We start from the raw sequence: 23,123 nt of genomic DNA, 5'->3' as shown, positions 1-23,123 counted from the left end.
TCATTCACACCTCATTGCTCATGAGCATTATTAAGTATTCTCTTGGTTTCTCAGCAGAGAATGAAGTTGCCATACGGAACATTTTTTTTTTTTGCATGAAGAATTGTAATTCCCCAAAAATGTGATACTGATGTGTAGGTTCAAGATAAAAGAGATATAAATTTGCACATTTATCAATTGCTCACTAACCTTGGTTTGTAAGATTATTTTTATCAAAATATGCTTGTCTGTTCTTGAAAAATCAGTTTTGCCAAATGGCCAACCATAGGCTATCAATCATGTGGTCACATCAGACATAGGAAAAACATTTAAACCATAGCTATTGCAGTATTTGTGAGAATTTCATAAAGAAGCAAGTCATCGGTCTTCTTCCTGCCTTGTCTTCGGCGTTCTTGCTTTCAGAGCCACTGATAGCAAGATGTCTACGGGAAATGCCAAAATTGGGCATCCTGCCCCCAACTTTAAAGTCATGGCTGTTATGCCAGATGGCCAGTTCAAAGATCTCAGCCTATCTGACTACAAAGGAAAATTACATTGTGTTCTTCTTTTACCCTCTTGACTTCACCTTTGTGTGCCCCACGGAGATCATTGCTTTCAGTGACAGGGCAGAAGAATTTAAGAATCTCAACTGTCAAGTGATTGGTGCTTCTGTGGATTCTCATTTCTGTCACCTGGCACGGATCAACACACCCAAGAGCCAAGGAGGACTGGGACCCATGAACATTCCCTTAGGATCAGACCCCAAGCATACCATTGCTCAGGACTATGGAGTCTTAAAGGCTGATGAAGGCATCTCCTTCAGGGGCCTCTTTATCATTGATGACAAAGGTATCCTTAGGCAGATCACGGTAAATGACCCTCCTGTTGGTCACTCGGTGGATGCGACTCTGCGACTGGTTCAGGCCTTCCAGTTTACTGACAAGCATGGGGAAGTGTGCCCAGCTGGCTGGAAGCCTGGCAGTGATAGCATCAAGCCTGATGTCCAGGAGAGCAAAGAATATTTCTCTAAGCAGAAGTGAGCGCCAGGTCGTTTTAGGGCTGGGCTGCATTGGGTGGCCATGAAAATAAAATCTCTCTTGTATTATTGTCATGCTTAGAACATAAGACTTTAGACTGTGCAGATGAGGTATGGGGACAGGACAGGCCTTTTCTGCAGGGGTTGGGGAGGCCAGCCTTTCTTCCTCTGGAGAGAAGGGCCTGAGCTGTTATGGGGAAGGCCAACTGTTATGTACAGTAGCAGGGCATCACGTTTTGTCTTTTGTTTCTATTAAACTTGAACCGAGAAAAAAAAAAAAGAAGCAAGTCATCTTTTTCATCCAAATATTCTTTGTTAAAAGTTACAATAGATTAAAATAGTTTTCTTCAGGTTTATCATATTTGCTAACAAAATTATTAACAAAAGCATCTGTTGGGTCAAAACTGAAACTTAAAGCCACTGTGCACATGTAGCAAATACAAATTGGAGCACAAGTGTTAACTCACTAAGAGGACTTTTATGCACAACCACAAAGGACATGTAGCCAAAAGCATTAAAATGGTTGATGTTTACAAAAATTCAAGGTCCTAAAAAAAATTCTGTCATTTCTGAGGAACACTCTTCGGAATGAGACAATTTTGACTAGTTTTATGTTTCCAGTATAAAACATATATGTATTCATTTGAAAATATCTCCAAAACCCATTCTATGGGTAAGAATGAGATGAAATTTACACTGAAGCTAATCCATGATCCCTCAATAATTACAAATCTTTCATTCTAAAACCATGTTCCCCACTCAGTCAAAAGACATTTATTAGAATTTACTATGGGCCAAGATTTATAGTAGGAACTGAGAATACAAAAATAAATAAGCCACATTCCTTACTCACAAATAATGGGGAAGTGAGGAACACAAGCAGATTGCATTATTCCATAATAGAACCACATTCAAAGGAAGCCTGATCTACCTCGGAATGTCAAGAGAATGTCCTTAGACAAAGTGATGCTTTAACCTAGTCTACATGAATAAATTGGCTATGCTGAGAAAATATAATCTGTGGAAAGAGCATAGGTTTGGAAAAGTATTGGAGTTTTGTAATTCATGGGTGATCTGAAAATTGTGAAAAATTCATGGAATGCAAAGGGCAAGGCAACTAATATAGCTGAAGAGGGATTTGTTTCCATATTTTTAATATTTTCAATAGTTAAGACAAGAGATAGCAGTTTGAACACAGACTCAGTTATAGTAGGGATAACAGTAAGGGGCCTAATCAATAAACTTTGTAATTGAGTACATTGGTAAATGAGGGAAAAGGCAGAAGTTAATGATGACACTCTTCCTTCTTGCATAGATTTTAAGTCAATAGTAATGTCATTAACCTACACAGGAGATAGAAATAAGGAACCAACAGAAAGAAAGTGAATTCTATTTTGGACATTTCAAGTTTGAATTTCCTGAGGAACACCTATAAGTAATGTAAAAAGTTAAATACTAATAGAGAAGTGGATCTCAGGAGAGAGCTCAGGTGCTCTAGATGGTACCTGAGATATTGGGAACTAATATCAGCACCCAGGAAGAAGAAGCGGAAAAAGATAAAATCTCAGAGAATTCAAAATTTTAAGGAATGAAGGAAATGAGGAGGGGTAAAATTTTAGAGGGAATCTCTAAGAGCATGAAGGAGAAGAGGGGGCAGGTAGTAAAGTAGAATGATTTTCTGGAAACCAAGAAAAGATTATATCAAGGAAGAAAGGCAAGAGGCCTTTGTCAAGACCATGAAAACTGAAGAAAGGTCAAAGAAGAAACTAAAATAGATGACTGGACTTAGCAATCAGAAAATAAGCCACTGGACTTTTCAAGAAGACTTTCTGTACGGTAGAAATACAAGCCTGGTCAGTGGGCTGAAGAGTAGGAATGAGGTGATGATGTGGGAAGAATAAATTTATACTACCTGGCCTCAGAGTTCCAGAAAGATGTAAGAAAGTAACCAATGTGGGCTAGGTAAAGGCAATCGTAAGTACGAGTACAGGTTTGCTGTTGTTTTATTTTATTTTTGTTCAGAGAGAGAAGAGCAAGTAGTGTGCTTTTAGACAAAAGAACTTTTAAACAAAGTGACTGCAGAGAGGCAAACGTGAATGTACAAAGTCCTAAAGAATATGCAGAAGATGAGAGGCTTAGTCTTAAAAAAGGTAAGCTGTGCTGCTTGCTCTCAGATAACATATATACAAGGACACATGGAAGGATAGGTAAGTTTAGAAACAGAAAGAAGAAAAGTGATAAAATTTGCAAACTAATAGCTACTTTCTTTGGATTGTAAGCTTCTCATCTTTTGAAGGGATATTAAAAGACCATCCAGTATCGTGTTACATATGTATCGAGTCACATGGTACTTAAAATAATAGGAATGTTTAACAAAGAATTCCTCGCATAACTAAGAATTGTTGGCTAGAGATTTACATATAAACTTAATGGTCTTTTGAAAAATATTGTCCTCTCACTCATTTTTTGTTTTTAATTCTACCTTAAGAAGCAAATCTGAAAAACTAGTTCATTCAAATATTCCTTCAAAGCAGTTAAATCACAAATGTCAGGAAAAACTGCCCAAAACTTGGAAATACACAAGAGATTCCTCTTGTCTTTAAGAGGCATGTTCCATGTTTTGTAGTGGACCCTCTGTGGATTATCTGATTCCGAACATCTTTGACTTTCTACTGAGTAGACTATTTTATATCTCTCTAGTAGCAGAAGATAACTTGAAAAATCTGATAGGAATGCAAATTATTCTTATCCATAACAATGCAAATGAATTTTGTCTGGTGGAGAATCAATCGATTTATGCCTGTAGAAGAGATTTATGCCGTAAATAAAATGACATTTTATTATCCTATATGACATTAATCAGTTTTACATATATTAGCAAATTCATTTTCACATTCCTACATGTGTGCAGGCATGCATGCACACACACACACATCAACTCTTCAATTTCTTCTTTGAAACTGGTTCCTTCACTAATTAATGAATTTTAAAAATTCTTTGATATGTGTTCAATTTATATTTTTAAGACAATCATGAGGTTTTTTTTTAAATTGAGCTTAAACACAAATTAATTAAGTGAACTGGTTAACTACATTTAAGAAATACCTGTCTAGAAGATTGTTCTACAGATCTTCTAAATAAACCTCATAATGTCAACCTCACAGCACTAATAAAATAAATTTATCATCAGCCTCCATTTATATGGATTTACCAAATGCATGTATTCACTGTTGTCAAACAAAAATAGTCAAATGTATCTAATCAAATTAGAACTCTACATATTTGTATAGTAATAGAACCTCTATTTTTTTGAACTATACATGTATGTATAGTAATAGAACCTCTATTTTATTGAGAAAGAAATATTATATAGAATGAGTATTAGCTAGAATGTTGAGGAGTATAACCTTAGTCACTGCGGAACTATTTTTACAATAAAACCTTCATTTTGTCTAACAAGTTCCCTTGGGAATTAAGACAAAAACACATTGAAATGGAAAAAAAATGCAGTTGGAAATTTCAGCCTAACAACTATATGGTCTAGCTTCACATTTAGGGTAAATATTCTCAACATATTTTTAATGCCCTGAGTTTTCATGTAATGAAATAGAAAAAAATATTCAACACTTAATTATATCTGCAAAATAAAATTCATGTAAAAATGAATTACTTGAAAAAGCAGGTATAGATTAACAAAATGTGAACCATGATCCTTTTAAGGAAATAGGTATGGATTTATTGATCTTAATTCACTGATGCAATAAAAAAACTTATTTTATGAACTCTATTTTACCTCAAAAATACACATTCTCATGACTCAGAGAATGCATTATTTTGATTACCCAGAAGTTTTCACCTTACCTCCTTAGTGATTCATATAGACATACTCACCTATTAAATACACAGAAAAAGCCATTTATAGAATGCTTATATCAACAAGAAACGAAGTAATCCACACTATTATTTGACCCTAAACATATGACTGTACAATGAGATTTTATAATTCAATCTTTTAAGAGACAACTGTAAGTATAGGACCAGCATACTCTAAATTTTTCAATACTTGAGATTTTGTTTACATCCATGTTTTAATATTTTACCATAGATTAAGTATAGTATTTATGAGAAAGTACTCAGGATATAATTTGAAATGGAAAACTCATATAAAATAACTTGTCAAATGAGTAAAATATTTTATAGGTATTATATATACACACATATACATAGGCATTTATGTATGTACAAATATATATTTTATTATATCTAATCATATATTATATATTTTACTATATATATAAACTGGAAGGAAATTCTCTGAATTCTGGGCTGTTAATTGTAATATTTCCCAAACCAGGTTTTTGTCACTTCTTCATAATTGATTATTTTTAAATTTTTGACAGTGAAATGAAAATTACAAAAAAAAAAAAATCCATGCTTTTCCATTAGTCACACACTGAGCTATACAGATTTTTCTGCCTTCAAAGTTTCACCTGTCATTTCTTCACTTTGGATGTGTCAGAAGCTCAAAAAGAATCATGATTCCCACTGTTTTCACAATTGTTTCTACCCTTGTAATTGAATTGAATTCACTCAGAATGGCTAAAAGCTTCCAGCTATGGCAGGTTTTCTTTTTAACACCTTGTCCCTGATACATTATAAATGTTTTACATCCTTTTATGCCCATTTCAAGTAAGTCACATGGCTCCACTGTTACAAAAAGAATTCATTCTGAAACCATGCCCGTAACTAACTGGAAGCATACTGGCTGGGGGATTTGCAAAGTTAGCATGGAACTGATTATTTTTTAAAGACTAAAGAACATATTTTCAGTAGTTATCAAACTAGAAACAAATACCCTTATCCTAACAGATATTGTATTTACTAATTATTATATTCCTTGAGTTCTACTCGGTTACAAGGTAAATATATAAAATGAAAATGGCGTTTATAAAGGCATTTTTGGTGTACTGGAATGATTAAGAAGCATTAATTTTAATCTAATATTTAGGGAAGTCCTGGGGAAATGCAAAATCATTTCTGCAGCCAAGGGAATCTTAGAAAATGGTGGATTGAATGACTTTCAGCTTGGTTAGCCTCTCAGTCCTCACCTGCCCACCTTTGCTGAGAAAGTAGCTGTAGGGAGCAGGTAGATAGGGTCTGGGAGGGTGAACGTGAGGTCCCAATTCTGACTTCCTCCTGATGGACAAAGATAGTTTCTCTGGACCATATGTGGATCAGAACAGCAACAGAGAGACCTAAGATAGGAATTAGATTGCCACAGCAGGCCTGTTCTCCTTGGAGCCTGAACACTCAGTACCGAAGAGGTGGATTGAGACAACTCCATCTGTTAGACTAAAAGACTAAGAACACGGAGAGCAGAGAAACTTTCTCCTGTGTATCCAGAGGTGACTGACAAGTTGTCAACTGCTACAACATCAACCCACATGTACAGAGAACACTATAACTTACACGGGCTGCCAGCAGTTAAGGCACCCAGTAACCACCACACAAAAGAAAATTGCCGCAAGCTCAGTGAGACCACCATCCAGACAAAAGAAGAAATGGAAAAGTTAATTGAGCCCTGAAGGATATGAGAGATTCTGGAAGGGAAGGATAACACCATGATCAAACCTAAAATAAGGGCACAAGAGCATATCAACACATTTAAGAAAAACACAAAACGGGGCGCCTGGGTGGCTCAGTCATTAAGCATCTGCCTTCGGCTCAGGTCATGATCCCAGGGTCCTGGGATCAAGCCCCGCATCGGGCTCCCTGCTCCACGGGAAGCCTGCTTCTCCCTCTCCCACTCCTCCTGCTTGTGTTCCTTCTCTCACTGTGTCTCTCTCTGTCAAATAAATAAATAAAATCTTTAAAAAAAAAAGAAAAACACAAAACAAGTTTCTGGAAATAAAATACATCATTTTCAAGCTAAATGAATGTGCTCAAGTAGAGAAAGAAAAAGTTACTGATGACATCTGAATTAGTAGAAAAACATGATCTGCACAAACCTTCCAGTAACTTCCCTTCTTATTTAAAATAAAACTGCAATTTCTCACCATGGCTTGTAAGGCCAATTATAATCTTTCATTTCACTGCTCTCTGACCTAGAATCTAACTTGTCTCCCCATACTGTATTCCAGACACATTTCTTAAACACCCCCTTACACACCATAGGCATGATCATGCCTCCAAGACTTTGCACTTGCTATTCCCTCTCCTAGATAGCCATATGTCTGGTTCCCTCATTTCATTCCAATCTTTGTTCAACTGTCACCTCATTAGAATATCCTTGGTCTCCCTTTCTAAATACTTATCCATCTTTATTTATCTTTATAGTATGCATGATAAGCTAGTATACATTTAATTATTCATTTTTTTTTTAATTTTATCTTTTCCCTAACAAGAATATACTCCAATATACTCTCCATGAGTATGCCTGAATCCCTAGTGCCTAGAACAATGCCTGGGACATGGTAGGCACTCAATAAATCATTGATTCAGTGAACAAAGACGTGGATGAGTGAGTGGTGTGAATGTTGCATTTAAAATATCCTCTCATGGGGCACCTGGGCGGCTCAGTTGTTAAGTGTCTACCTTCAGCTCAGGTCATGATTCCAGGGTCCTGGGATCCAGCCCCCCTTCAAGCCCCACCTCGAGCCCTGGATGGGGCTCCACTCTCAGCAGGGAGTCTGCTTCTCCCTCTCCGTCTGCCCCTCCTCCCTGCTTGTATGTGCTCTGTCTCTCAAATAAATAAAATCTTAAATAAAATAAAATGTCCTCTCTCAGTGTCTCTCAATGTCTTCAATTCTTGATCTCTGTTAAAAAGTAATGAGAAGCTCTGTGGAAATGAATTCCTATATTATTCTGCATGTGTATGAGAGTGCTGAAATAATGATGGCAAATACAGCAAAAAGCAGTGGCTACAAGGAAAATATTTACTACTGTGGTGAATTGCATTGTTTATTCAGAATCACTTGCTTCCTCTGCACCCTTCCCAGGCTGCCTAGTATTCAGATAATACTTACCTGGCCAGTTGATTCAGGCTTGATTATGTGATTTGTTTTAGCCAATGGAATGTGAATGGATATGACTTTTGCCCCATGTGGGCAAAGGCTTGAAAAGTAGTGTGATTTGGGGCTGGCATTCTTGCTCTGAGACCATCACCATGACAACTGATTGTTCAAAAGATGGTTGGCTATTCTATCAGCTTGGGTTCTAGAGAAGATATATGGAGCTCAGGCAATCCCAGCAGAATTGAAGCCTTCAATGCAGCCACATAACATGAACAAGAAATAAATATGTATTGGTATATGCCACTGTAATACTGGGGTTGTTCTCCTGCAGCAAAAGATGAAAAATACAACTATTTCAGAGTTTAATATATTTGCAAAAAAAAAAAGTGATGAGTCTGTGTCTTATTTATTTGCAACTGTATCCCCAGTGGCTAGACCAATGTCTGGCATATAGTAGGTGCCCAACAAACAGCTGTTGAATAACAAGGACTACTTGAATATCAAACAAATCTTAACAAAATCACCCATGTACAAGCAAGAGTCTGTAAACATTTCAGTGATAGTTTTACCTTATGAGATCAAACCCTGATGAGTTTTTAGTATGAAACCTGTGTTTTCTGACTAGCAGACAGATCTTCCCTCATTACCTCATACTTTGAAGTTGGCCACCCACACTTAAGTGATAACACCTAATTGAGCTGACAGCTGAATATGCATCTGAATGAGCACCAGAGTTTGTTAATATCAATATATTCTTAAATTGGTATTCGAAGTCAGTTTTAATTTGAATCAATTCTCCCTCCTTGGTTCAGGGTGGCTTCATTCTACGCAGCATATTCTTGAATGAAAGAAGTAAATGAGGGAGCACTATGACCATCACTAGATCTTTTCTCTCCAAATATTTTAAGATTTTATTTATTTATTTGACAGAGAGAGAGCACAAGGAGAGGAGGGGTGGCAGGCAGAGGGAGAGGGAGAAGGGGCTCCCTGCTGAGCTTGATCCCAGGAACCTGGGATCGTGACCTGAGCCGAAGGCAGACACTTAACTGACTGAGCAACCCAGGTGCCCCTCTCCAAATATTTCTTAATCTTCATTTTCTAGACTCAGTTCAATTACAGTTCCTGGCTCTTCACAGTTAGGTGGAAACACAACTAGATAGTAAATTGTGAGGGGAAGTGACATGAGTCACTTCTGGGCCAAAGCATGTACTTGCTGATTTGAGACACTAAGAGTTCTATCCTTCTGGCACTATGATGAAGAGGGCCCCACAGGGTACCTGCTCCATTAGCTCAGGTCTCTGTGGGATTACAAAAAACAAATCTTTGCCAACCTATCATGGACATATTGTGTGAATAAGAAAACTGAACTCTTGTTTTAAGTCACTGAGACTTTTTAGACTGCTTACTACCATGCTTGTCTTAGTGTAATCTAATTAAATAAAATAAATGAATATATAGATTTGAATATATGCCCTCAGTGTGTATGTGCATGCACAACAAAACTGGTCTGAAGTAATATAAAACTAATTAGTAGTTATAATGTACAACCATTAATTATAATTAATTAAAATTAATAGTTACATAATTGTTAATTATAAATATTACTTACATAATAATTATAAAGGGGATTTCAACATTTATACACTTCTATGGCTTTTTTTGGCAATGTGCATGTAGTAATAAGTTTCCAAAATAATTTATAACAATAAATACAACCTCTACAACCCTGAGGGGAAAAAAGAGTATCTTTTAATAGAAAAGGGTAGAAACAAGGTAAGGGACTCTATTTGGAATAAAGAACCAGAGTGGAATCTCAGGTCAAGGATCAGCTTCTTGCCTATGACTTCATTTTCCTTTTGGTATCTGAGAGTGAAGAGACAATAGGACTCCTGTTCCATCAGCATGTATTTCCTATAAACTGTTCAAACCTATAGTGTTTAGGTGGAAAAAGTTACATTAGTTGACACTTGGGCCCCTAGTTCATCAAACATTAATACTGGTATGGCTGAAGAACAGTAGCTAAAACTGAATCAATTCAGAGTTTCAGAGGTAAAGTTTAAGTTAACCTCAGACTACAAAAATGTAGCACAGCTGAAAGAGCTAATTTTTTCTGCCTTTGCCCATACTCTCCCTTTTCTTTGCTTTAAGTTTGATCCTCCCAAAGAAGCCATTTTTAGCCATCTTTCTAAATTACTATGCTTCTCCATTTTTTTCTCTTTGATAGCCACTGCATTTTTTCCATCATAGCATTTATAATAATTTGCAATTGTTATTTTTTATTTGTGTATTGGCTGTATTTCCCCCTATGATATGTGTCCCATGAGGGCAGAGGCCATGTCTATCCCTGTGAATACTTTATCCCTAGTTTCGGACAGTGCTAGACACATAGTACACTCAATATATATTTATTTCATAAATATGTCTTTAAACAAATCATCATTATTCCATATACAGAATAGGTCTCATGTAACAAACAGGAATAAAATATGAAAATACTGATAGTTCTACTAATACTTCCCATTCCAGGAATTATTTTAGACAAAATAATTCATTTTTAATGAGTTCTTTGGTTATCATGAGCCAAGTAAGTGAGAGTGTTTGTCTTTTTTTCTTCTAGATTTTAGCAAAATATTTATGCTCATTCTGTAGATATTTCACTGGATTCTGGACAGAAAAAAAGATTTGAGGAGCATGTCTTTGAAATTTTCATACAAGTTCAAAATTGTTTAAAGATTTTTGGAATTTTACCAAAATAGACCAAGGTGTACACTTAAAGAATTTGTTTAAACGATCAATTTCTCAAGGTTTTCTTCAAAGGCATGCCTTTTGAAAGAATTAATTCTGATAGCCATGAGGTTGTTTCTTAGCAAGTTGTTTTGAATACCTCTACAAACTAGCCTATTCTTGTTTGAAATTTTAATTGGAAATCTCAAGGAATTGCTGGCATTTCTAATTTGATTATACAAAGAATAACTCAAGGAAGGAGCATTTTACATGTAGATTATTTAAAGCTCTAATTAAAAATGAATTAAAAGAACCATCCCCTGAGAACTTTTAAAAGAAATACCTGAATCTGTGTAACTTAGATCCTGCAGCCCTTAAGTGTCTGAAATAAACTGTCAAGACATTTTCTAAATTTACAAAAACAGGTTTAGGTTAGATTTACATTTTAAACTAGGTTTTAATCTGTTTCAGAAAAAGTTCATTCTTAATTACTTTCCTATGGCCAAATTTTCTTACATAGAATTCTCTCTCGGTCAAAAATACTGTCACAATAACTATTTGCTAATTATTTTTAACATTAGGGCTAAACAAATTTAACTCGGTTCCCTTATTCCAATAAGGGATTAGGGACTTTATCACCACTATATTAAATGTAGATCATGAGACCAGGTCCTGTTTTGGTTAATAAAAAGAACACTATACTGGACAATCTTCAGTTCTGTAATTACTGTTGCCTCTGTAAGTGCATTCATTGTATTCACTATAATAATGAATTCAATGACAAATTGATTGACCTTCTAAAATTTCTGATGCAAATCAATATTCATAAGCAAATATTATGAGTCTGCTATTTATAGTCCTAAAAACTGTCATGGCCAATAGCATTTCTAAAACCTGCTGATCAAACTGCCTGATTCTGCTTGTACAATTGAGGGAAAAGTGGGCTTGGGTCTGAATTATCTAGATAAGTGCTTAATTCTGGTAGGACCACTTTGAATATAATGTCTTTGTCCACAATGTACCCATTAGTTGTTATGGCTTCTCCCAGACAGCTTCTGGTCGGCTACATTCAGGTTGTGGACTTAATGACAAAGTAAAGGAAACATGAAATAGATCACTTCAGAACTGTGGTTTTCAGCATGTAGTCCCTGGACCAGCAATATCAGCACTACCTGGGAACTTAATAGAAATGCTACCCTTAGGCCTACCTCAGACCTACTAAATGAGAAACATAGATATAGACCCAGCAATCTGTGCTCTAATAAGACCTCTATTTGATTCTGATGCTAAGATTTGAAAACCACTACATTTGCGTCTTCTACAATAGTCCACTGGATTCTTGCATGCTGGCATTTTCCATTGCCATGGGAAAGCGCAGAACTTCTCTGACCTAGAGAGTTTCTCCCTCCACATAGGCTTTTTGGGCCCTGTGCTTTAGGTTCACCTCCCTAAGGAACTAGGGAGGTGATGGCTAGCTGCAGGGCTCCCTATGTTTATATCCTTAGCTACCACACACCTGTGACAAAGCTCAGTTCCCAACTGGAAGGTAAATTAAATGAAAGCTAGTTTGATCCTAATCAGAGTTGACATCACTGCCAGTACTCAAATCTAGAATACTTTGTGTTCAAGCCCAGCTCAGTGATTCAGTGATTGTCTGAAAAAAAACCAAACAAACAAATTGACTGTTAAAGAGTCTTTCCTGTAACTAACCATTTGACTGATGGTCCGTGAGAATTCTCTAAATAATCTGATCTCTAGAAAATGAGATCTGGACTTTGTTGTTGTTTTGTTGTTTTGTTTTTTGTTTTGTTTTGTTTTAGACAGAGTACAGGCAGGCTCAAGCTGGGGGTAAAGAGGAGGCAGAGGGAGAGAGGGAATCTTAAGCAGGTTCCATGCCCAGCGTGGACTCAGAAAGGGGGCCAATCTCATGAACCTGAAATCATGACCTGAGCTGAAATCAAGAGTCAGACACTTAACTGACTGAGCCACCCAGGTGCCCCTGGACTTTGCATTCTCATCTGAATAATTTACTTTCAATATTTAACAAGGTGTCACCCCTCACCAATATTTCACCAAAATCAGCATTCTCTACATTTGTTTTGAGATTTCAGAGGGTGTGGCTTTTATTCTGATCAGTAAATATAGGAAGTGAGCATATGGTCCAGGATGGTTAGCCTTTCTGAAAGAGTCATTAAATAAAGTTTGAAAATTGCTGTTTGAAATCATCATATATTCTAAACAACATTGCCTACATATGTCTAAATTCAATTTCTGTGCCACCTTTGGAATAGCTACCTACTTCATACCACCATTAATCTTGTACAAATGTAATGTTCCAGAGAGCAAAAGGACTATGCTGAGAAAACATCAGTGTTATTTCAAACTCTGAAAATATTTAACATAAATCTGAAATGGTACTAATGCCAGGGACATTCAATACTGCTTCTAAATGGTCAAATGTAAATGTGAACTGCGAATGTGACTGAAGAGAAATGACAATTTACATGAGCCAAAATCAAAAACAGAATCAAAACATTTCCCCCCAAACTGCCTCCTCATTCTCTAGGTGGAAATACAAATTCCTGATATTTAGTCTGTGTGACAACATTTTCCACGAGGTAGGCTTCCATGCCCCAATGATGAAGTTAACACATGGGTGGTAGTGTTAATTGCATGTCCATTTTCAATTGTACTCTGACTATTTAAGTAGAATGTGACTGCCATTTTCTACCTCTGGCAGAATCTTAAAGGTGTTTTCAATCTCAAAAGATATAGATAGATATAGATAGATTAGATGATAGATGATAGATAGATAGATCCAAAGATATATACATATGTATAGTACCCAAGTGGCACAAGAATGATGGAATTTTGAAAATCTGGTCTTACCTAAATTTTACATTGCAAGGATCTTCTAATTTCTGAACTGAACCTTAGGACACTAAGCTTCTTCCCTAAAGTTGCATAGTTCCCTAGAGCCAAAGTGAGTATTGGAAAAATTTATCTCTTTGTCTTTTCTTCTATCTCAAAAAGAAAGAAACATGCGTTACCAACGTGTTTAAAGAATTCTTTTTTTTAAAGATTTTTATATTTGAGAGTCAGTGAACAGAGAGAGAAAGAGAACACACAAGGATGGGGAGGGGCAGAGGGAGAAGCAGATTCCCCACTAAGCAGGGAGCCCTAAACCACCATATCCCCATATACCTGAGCCAAAGGCAGATGCTTAACCAACTGAGCCACCTAGGTGCCCCTGTTTAAAGAATTCTTAAAATTATCCTCAAATTATGCTCAAACAGGGCGCCTGGGTGGCTCAGTTGGTTAAGCGACTGCCTTCGGCTCAGGTCATGATCCTGGAGTCCCGGGATCGGGTCCCGCGTCGGGCTCCCTGCTCAGCAGGGAGTCTGCTTCTCCCTCTGACCCTCTCCCCTCTCATGCTGTCTCTCTATCTCATTCTCTCTCTCAAATAAATAAATAAAATCTTAAAAAAAAAAATTATGCTCAAACATCCAATTAAAAAAAAAAGTGTGTATGTGTGTTTTATTCTGCTAACATAAATAAAACAGCCAAGTAAAAAGCATCTGGCCACACCCCCTCTACTTTGAGTTTCTACTTTTGCATTTAGTAATGTCTTCTGTTTAATGTAATTTTGCTAATTTCTAAAATTCAAATCTTACTCTTTTTCTTGTTTAACAAAAAAAAATAATATAAATTTAAATGATATAAGCCAGTGTGATAAGTAATACATCTGTAATTCCTCCTCAAATCTGTAAATGCATGGGTTAGTATACATTCCAACAATGAGAAACATGGCTCCCGCCAGCTGTCATCTGCTTAATTGTTCAATTCCAGTGTACATGTATAACAATCTGAAAACTGTTATCCCCATGGAAAATAACTTTAACAATTACAATACAGTATTTATGGACTGTTTGTTTAGCCTTTCGTCTTACAGACTACTTATTTTTGAATTTGCTTAGGTAAGCACTTCCCTCACAGCTACACCTCTTCATTGAGATTGATATTATTTGTAATACAGTTAAATTGCTTATTCATATTCTGCCTTCCTTCCTGGGATCCCGTGACCTACCAAATGATATTTTACCAATTTGCAGACAAAGTTTCACTCTGTGCTGCAAAGGTTTTGACAAATGTATACTATCCTGTATCCACCATTAAAGTACCAGGCATAATTTCACCACCGTAAAAAGTTCCCTGTGCTTCATCTATTTCACTCTGACCAACTCTCCACAATCTCTTAGCAAGTGATCTTTCTGTAATCTCTGCAGTTTGGCTTTTCTAGAATGTCATAAAATTGAATTAATACAGTATATAATCTTTCTGACTCCCTTCCTTCACTTAGCCATAGGCACTGAAGATTTATCTATATCATTGTGTGATTTGCTAGCTGATTTCTTCTTATTGATAACTAATATTCACTTGCATGAATGTACCCCAGTTTATTCAACAAGTGAAAGATATCTTGGTTGCTTCAGGTTTTTGGCAATTATGAATAAAGCTTCTATGAACATTTGCATGCAGGTTTTTATGTGGACATAAGTTTTCAAATTAATTGAATAAATATCTACATGCAGAATTGCCAGATTGTACGACCTTTGTTTTATGTGTTTGCCTGGTGTGCCTTTGACCATATTTTGATTTTTAAACTTTGCATAATTTTATTTTAGATGTATCTCTTTGTAAAAAATATGTATAATAATAGCATATATTTGCAGATGACTTGTTTCAACCCAAAATAAAATCTTTGAATTTTAATAAGTTAAATATATATATATGCATATATATACACATTCTGAAATTTGATAGTTACCTTTATATTCTCAAAAAATATATATCTCTACAAACTATTCTTTAAAACTACCAAGAAAGAGACAGTATCTAGTCAATACTCCCTCTGAAAACTGAGAAATTTAGCATACTTTCTTAAGTTTCTATCTTTTAAAGTTGTAGATACAATCTAAAACAGTGAATTTAAATCCTTTTAGTAGTAGAAACTTGTCTTCAAACAAATTTTGCAAGGAAATACAACACATAAAGCAATGAAACAGTGAAGCTGCTCTAGCTGAGTCACACAGAGTTATTTCTCCCTCAGTTCTTTTCAATCCTTCTGAGGCTTAAAGATGCTCTTTGACAATAGTATTTCTTTACCATCTCATTAAAATGTGTCAAACTCATCTAGCAAAATGTAGGCCGGCCTTTAGAAGCAATGTATGCTTTCTCTGTATTATTTTACCGTTATTTCTCATGGAACGTGATCCTAGTCTCACATAGACTCAGCGATACAAGGTCTCCTCCTTAGATAAATTAATTTAAATTACAAAAGTGAGTTGATAAAAAAATAATAACTACACAAATACTCATGCAGACAAGAGGACAAAAAATCGCAATGGCGGATAAAGGAGTAACAATTTTAGAAAACAACAAAGCCTGGAAGAAGTTGAGTCAAGGAGAAACAGTGTTGTCTGGGACTCCAAACAGACTGAGGGTCTTTCAAAGATTTTGCTTAAATAGCAGAATATTAGGGGAAATGTAATAAAATTAACAGGTTTGGTGAGAATTCACACAAGGCAACCAATACATGTCAGAGCCATGGACTGTTTCAGTTTGCCCTCACCCTGCTCACTTAATTCTTCAGCAAGTAGTCACCTTTTTTGAGGAGTAAATAATAATCAGAAACAAACCACCACAAGACATGCACATGAAAATACATAAAAAATTATAAACATGATGTATACACAATATATCTGCAGAAGAGTGAAAAAAACTCAACAGAAAAAAGTGATCAGGATATAATAAAACTCTCCTTGAAATAATAAAAGAAACTTGAGATTTAGATTAAAAGAGCAGCCCATCTATTGATATAGCATTCTAGTGATATGTTGAGACAATAGTGAACTTCAAAAATAAGGAGTGAATATAATATGCATCTAACCAAGAAAACTAAATAATTTACTAATTAAAAACTGATTTACCTCAGACTACTCTATGGCAATACTCAATGCCAAAATAAAGTGGATTAATGTGTGCAGTAGGTTAAATAATGGTCATCCAAAGCTGTCAAGTCTTAATCCATGAAATGTATAAATGTTACCTTATCTGGAAAAAAAAACATGTTGATAAGATTTGACTAAAATAAAAGAATTATGAGATGAAATTGCCCTGAATTATCCAGGTGGGTCCTAAATGCCATTATAAGTAGCTGTTAAATAGAGACAGGTGGAGATTTCACACAGATGAGAAGGTGCTGTGGAGATGGAAGCAGAAATTGGAGTGATATGACAATAAACCTAGGATTACTGAGGCAGTCCTCAGAAGCCAAAAGAAGCAAGAACAGATTCCACCCTAGACCCCCTAGAGGGAGTTCAGCCTTGATGGATTTCAGGCTTCTAGCCTTCAGCCCTGTGAGAGAATAAATATCTGTTATTTAAGTCACCAGCTGTGGTAATTTGTTATGACAGCCACAGGAAACTAACACAATGTATAAGATGTTGATGGAAAGTATGATCCAAGAATATTATGCCCAGAACAACATGTACAAGTATGTCAGAAACTAAGAAATAGAGGCTATCTTTAAAAATAAAACAAACTCACTTGAGTATGAAATCTAACCAAGACAAAAGTTAATTTAGGAAGAGAAAGACAATGAATAAGAAGAACAAGTTAATAAGTCAATTTGAATATAAAATCAAGTTTGTATAACTATGGGATTATGGTTACAAACCTTAAAATATATATTAACATAAATATATTTATACATATAAACCTTAACAACAACAACATAATAATATAACTAAGATGAATTAAGGGGAAGTAGAATGGGGGAAATGGGGAAAATGAAATGAGGCCAATATGCTACCTTTTACAAAAGAGATTTAAAAATATCTAAGTAAAAAATGTATAATATAAATACATAAGAATTTTAATCTATAATTTTTATTATCTTTTTAAGTATAGTGTCTTTGAGAAACACATAGACTATACCATTAATTATTTAATCAAACAAATTTAATTCATCTCATTGTGTCTGTTATTTTGTAGATGGGGTTAATATCTATAATCAGGTGACTTTAAGGAGATTACCATCATAGACCCCTTATTGAACCAAAGGAAATCTTATGAACAAAGCCTGAGATTTTCCCAAAAAAAGGAAATTCTGCCTCGATCCTGCAGCATCAAGTCCTGCCTGAGTTTCCAGCCTGCAATCTGCCCTACAGATTTCAGACTAACCAGCAATTGTGTAAACCTAATTCCTTGAAATGAATCTTTTTCTCTCTCCCTCATTCCCTTTGTCCCTTTCTCCCTCTCTAACCTGTCTATCGACCCATTGATTCTGTTTCTCTGGAGACCCTTGACTGAAAGAGAAACTTATTGATGAAGAAACAGTTCTTTCAGTTTTTCTACAGATTCTTCTTTTAAAAAAATTAAATTAAAAGAAAATTTTAATTAAAAAATATGGCCTGCATAATGGAATGGAAAAATGTTTCCTCCCTATTTTCCTTATAGCTTTTTCCTTTCTTTTCCTTTTCTCTTTTGCTGCCACCTTGCTTCCTTCTTTTGTATTTCTGCAAATCTGTATGTACACAAGGATAAACATCTAGTATAATGTTCACGAACAGATATGAAAGTCATTTCCAACTGGTGAGATTTTTCTTAACTTTTTTTTTGTACTTTTTTTGTACTTTTTGGGATACTTGGAAATGTTACAAGTGATTGTATTACATTTTTTAAAGACTTCAAAAATAAACAATCCCGATATAATCAATTTTTTGAAATAAAATAAAATTGAAACCCTTTCTCTCTTACATATATACATATATACACATAGAAATTTTAATTTCTTTAAATATTTAAATGCAATAAAAGAATGTAAAAGGAAATAAAGCCCTAATATGAAATGTAGAAATTATTACTGAATAATTTAGCAAATATTAGAGTAAGACAGTACTTTCAGACATAAAACCAAGAAAAAACGAATTACAAAGTATATTCATTATCAGGGTTCTCCAGAGAAACAGAACATGATATACAATATGTATATATAGTAAAGGAGATTAGCATATACTTGTGTGTGTGTGTGTGTGTGTGTGTACCCTCACTTTGTTACCTAGAGTTCAGCCTCTATGAATAGTGAAAGTTTGCCTTCCTCTTTGCTGATTTGGATACCTGAGGCAAGGACTTCCAGCATATTTTCATTGAGAGTGGGGAGAATAGACATCCTTGTTGTGTTCCTGACCTTATAGGAAAAAACTTTTTTTTCTCCATTGAGGATGATATTAGTTGTGGGGGTTTTGTATATGGCCTTTATGATGTTGAGATATGTTGCCTCTATTCCTACTTTGTTGAGGGTTTTTATCATGAATGGATGTTGTACTTTGTCAAATGCTTTTTCTGCTTCTATTGAGAGGATCATACGCTTCTTATCCCTTCTTTTATTAGTGTGGTGTATCACATTGATTGCTTTGTGAATATTGAATTGCCCATGCAACCAGGAATAAATCTCATTTGATGGTGGTGAATGATTCTTTTAATGTGCTGTTGGATTTGATTTGCTAGTATTTTGTTGAGAATTTTTGCATCCATGTTCATCAGGAATATTGGACTGTAGTTCTCTTTTTTAGTGGAGTCTTTATTTTGCAATGGGGCGCAATGCTGGCCTCATAGAATGAATTTGGAAGTTTTCCTTCCATTTCTTTTTTTTTAAATAGTTTGAGAAGAATAGGTATTAACTCTTCTTTAAATGTTTGGTAGACAGGGCACCTGGGTGGCTCACTCAGTTAAGCATGTGACTCTTGATTTCAGCTCAACTCATGATCTCAGGGTCATGGGATTAAGCCCCACGTCAAGCTCCGCACTCAGCAGGAATCTGATTGTCCCTCTCCTTCCCTCCTGCTTGTGTGCACATGTAGCTCTCTCCCTCTCTTATAAATAATAAATAAATAAATAAATAAAATAAATAAATAATAAATAAATGGTAGAATTCCCCTGGGAAGCCATCTGGCCATTGACTTTTGTTTGTTGGGAGATTTATTACTGATTCAATTTCTTTTCTGGTTATATGTGTGTTCAAGTTTTCTATTTCTTCCTGTTTCATTTTTGGTAGTTTATATGTTTCTAGGAATTAATTCATTTCCTCCAGATTGCCCAATTTGTTGACATACAATTTTTCATAATATTCTAATTGTTTGTATTTCTGGTGTGTTGGTTATGATTTCTCCTCTCTCATTAGTGATTTTATTTATTTGGGTCTTTTTTCTTTTTGATAAATCTGGCTAGGGCTTTATCAATTTTATTAATTTTTTCAAAGACCAGCTCTTGGTCTTATTGATCTATTGTTTTTCTGTTTGCTTGTTTCTATATCATTTGCTTCTGCTCTAATCTTTACTATTTCCCTTCTGCTGGCTTTAGGTTTCATTTGCTGTTCTTTATCTAGCTCCTTTGGTGTAAGAGATTTTTCTTGCTTCTTGAGGTAGGCCTGTATTGCTATATTCTTCCCTCTTATAACCCCTTTTACTGCATCCCAAAGGTTTTGCACAATCATATTTTCATTTTCATTTGTTTCCATGTATTTTTTTTATTTCCTCTTTAATTTCCTGGTTAACCCATTCATTCTTTAGTAGGATGTTCTTTAGCCTCCATGTATTTATGGTCTTTCCAAATTTTTTCTTGTGTTTGACTTCAAGTATCATAGTGTTGTGGTCAGAAAATATATATGGTATGATCTCAATCTTTTTGTACTTGTTGAGACCTGATTTATGACCTACTGTGTGATCTATTCTAGAGTATGTCCTGTGTGCAGTAAAAAAGAATGTGTATTCTCCTGCTTTAGAATGAAATGTTCTGAATGTATCTGTTAAGTCCATCTGGTCCAGTGTCATTCAAAGCCATTGTTTTCTTGTTGATTTTCTGCTTAGATGATCTGTTCATTGACGTAAGTGGGGTGCTAAAGTCCCCTACTCTTATTGTGTTATTATCAATGAGTTCCTTCATGTTTGTTATTAATTGCTTTATATATTTGGGTGCTCCCAAGTTGGGGGCATAAATATTTACAATTGTTAGATCTTCTTGTTGGATAGACCCCTTTAATATGATGTGGTGCCCTTCTTCATCTCTTATTACAGTCTTTGGTTTAAAATCTAGTTTGTCTGATATAAGCATTGCTATTCTGTCTTTCTTTGGACGTCCATTTGCATGGTAAATATTTCTGCATCTCTTCACTTTCAATATGCACGTGTCTTTAGGTCTAAAATAAGTCTCTTGTAGGCAACATACAGATGGTCTTTTTTTTTTTTTATCCGTTCTGATACCCTATGTCTTTTGATTGGAGCATTGAGTCCATTTACATTCAGAGTAATTATTGACAGATATAAATTTAGTGCCATTTTATTACTTGTTTTGTCATTGTTTCTGGAGATTTTCTCTATTCCTTTCTAGTCTTTGTCACTTTTGGTCTTTCTTTCCCACTCAAAGAGTCCCCTTGATTATTTCTTGCAGGGCTGGTTTAGTGGTCATGAACTCCATTAGTTTTTGTTTGTCTGGAAAACTCTTTATCCCTTCTTCTATTCTGAATGTTAGTCTTGTTGGATTGACCCTTCTTGGCTGCATATTTTTCCCATTCAGCACATTGACTATGTCATGCCACTCTCTTCTGGCCTGCCATGTTTCTGTGGAGAGATCTGCTGCTAATCTTATTTGTCTTCCCTTGCAAGTTAGATACTTCCACATAAAGTATCATGTCATCTGAGAAGAGTGAGATTTTTACTTGTTTGCCAATTTGAATGCCTTTTCTTTCTTTTTGTTGTCTGATTGCTAAGGCTAGGACTTCTAGTACTACGTCGAGCAAAAGTGGTAAGAGTGGGCATCCCTGTCGTGTTCCTGACCAAAAGACTAAGAGCTTTTCCCCATTGAGAATGATACTTTCTGTGGGCTTTTTGTATGCAAGCTGGTATCGCCACTATGGAAAACAGTATGGAGGTTCCTCAAGAAGTTAAAAATAGAGCTACCCTATGACCTAGTAATTTTACTCCTAGGCATTTACCACAAAGACACAAATATGATGATCCAAAGAGGCACATGCACCCCAATGTTTAGCAGCAATGTCCACAATAGCCAAACTATAGAAAGAACCTGGATGTCCATTGACAGATGAATGGATAAAGAAGATGTGGTATATGGAATATCACTCAGCCATCAGAAAGGATGAATCCTTACCATTTACATTGAGGTGGATGGAACTGGAGGGTATTATGCTGAGCAAAATCAATCAATTAGAGAAAGACAAGATTGTATGTTTTCATTCATATGTAGGATATAAGAAAAAGAATAGGATCATGGGGGAAGGAGGGAAAACAGAATGGGAAGAAATCAGAGAGGGAGACAAACCATGAGAAACTTAACTATATGAAACAAACAGCGTTGCTGGAGGGGAGGTGGATGGGGGGATGGGGTAGTTGTGTGATGGGCATTGGGGAGGGCACATGATGTGGTGAGCAATGGGTGTTATATACAACTGATGAACTGCTGAGCTCTGCATCTGAAACTAATGATATACTATATACTGGCTAATTGAATTTAAATAAAAAATATATACTTATAAATTGTACCTTTAAACAATTTAGTTTTGTTCTTATAGAAAATATAATTCTTTATTTGTAAAGAATTAGAATAATAATCAGCATAGGTTTGCAATGTATTAATACAAATTTCTCAGTTCCATTACTTACCATTTGTTTGACCCTGAGCAAGCATGCAAAGTACTTATTACAGTGTCTGGGGGGAAAAGGAAGGGACTCAATAAAAATATAGCTATTAAGAAGCAGCTCAAGAAATTTTCTGTTCGGTAATATGAGAATGAAAGGATCAGTGGAATCACCATAGCATAATGAAAGGGAATTCATACCACCAAAAACTATTTTATTACTACTATAAAATAGCCATTTATGTCTTCTGAAAATAAAATCTTGCTTGAATTACATTTTTCATTGATCTGAAGATGATTATCCTAACAGTAAGCAGATAAAACTGATAGTCTTATTTGTGAATGTGCATTGTTATTATTTCAATTCACAGTTGCTCAGGATGAATTACTTCATCTCCCTTTATATGCCCAAACACAGCTTTATTTTATTTATTTATTTATTTATTTATTTTTTGCTTTGAGTAGTTTATACAGGAAAAACCAACAGGGATACTTGGATTTATCCCAAGCAGTTTTAACACTACAATTACTACCTGTTTACCTACATGAAACTGAATCTTTCCTTGCAAAAGTAATTATTGATTTAAGTGAAATGTATGTCTCATAAGAGCCGTATAATGCAAATAATAATCTAAAAAGAATTCCTGTGAGCAAAACC

At 35.3% G+C, this 23,123-nt stretch overlaps 1 pseudogene; it reads left to right on the top strand.

Annotated features, from left to right (window-relative positions):
* Window positions 1-394: 394 nt before the first annotated feature.
* On the top strand, window positions 395-1,019 carry LOC114211967 (peroxiredoxin-1 pseudogene; annotated as a pseudogene).
* The last annotated feature ends 22,104 nt before the right edge of the window (window positions 1,020-23,123 follow it).

Source organism: Eumetopias jubatus, unplaced genomic scaffold (assembly GCF_037043125.1).
Source record: "Eumetopias jubatus isolate StellerSeaLion01/CBP00866 unplaced genomic scaffold, mEumJub1_p1.0 scaffold_5, whole genome shotgun sequence".
NCBI lineage: Eukaryota > Metazoa > Chordata > Mammalia > Carnivora > Otariidae > Eumetopias > Eumetopias jubatus.
The sequence above is the reverse complement of the archived record's forward strand: the minus strand, read 5'-3'. Positions and strand labels throughout refer to the sequence as shown.